This window comes from Antrostomus carolinensis, unplaced genomic scaffold (assembly GCF_000700745.2).
Source record: "Antrostomus carolinensis isolate BGI_N321 unplaced genomic scaffold, ASM70074v2 scaffold19631, whole genome shotgun sequence".
Classification (NCBI taxonomy): domain Eukaryota; kingdom Metazoa; phylum Chordata; class Aves; order Caprimulgiformes; family Caprimulgidae; genus Antrostomus; species Antrostomus carolinensis.
In genome coordinates this window covers 5,719-6,082 of record NW_010295135.1, presented here as the reverse complement: position 1 = coordinate 6,082, position 364 = coordinate 5,719, and the positions used below count along the sequence as shown (strand labels likewise).

General features: G+C 63.7%; 1 protein-coding gene across 1 annotated transcript in view; it reads right to left on the bottom strand.

Annotated features, from left to right (window-relative positions):
* Nucleotides 1-364, bottom strand: part of LOC104532634 (zinc finger protein 276) — a gene marked incomplete at its 5' end in the record, with an annotated part of 7,105 nt that overhangs the window by 2,697 nt on the left and 4,044 nt on the right.

The following is a 364-nucleotide window of genomic DNA, read 5'->3' as shown; positions in this document are numbered from 1 at the left end:
GTTCAAGGCCAGTCTGGATGAGTCTTTGAGCAACCTGGTCTAGTGGAAGGTGTCCCTGCTGCTGGCAGGGGGGTTGGGACTGGATAAGCTTTAAGGTCCCTTCCAACCCAAACCAGTCTGGGATTCTATAACACGCGAGCAAAGCTGTGGCGAGGAGCGCCAGGCCCGGGAAGGGGGGACGTGGCCCAGCTTCAACCCGATGGGGAGCTGAGGGAGCGCAGGTGCTGCAGCAGCACAGGGAGGTGGAGGGAACTGAGGCCATCAGGAAAGCGATGGCGTTGGCCCAGCCGCGGCAGCAGCGGAGCGGAGGTGGACACCAGCCCTCCCGCTCGCTGGCCCAGAGCTCTGCTCACCACCCAGCCAG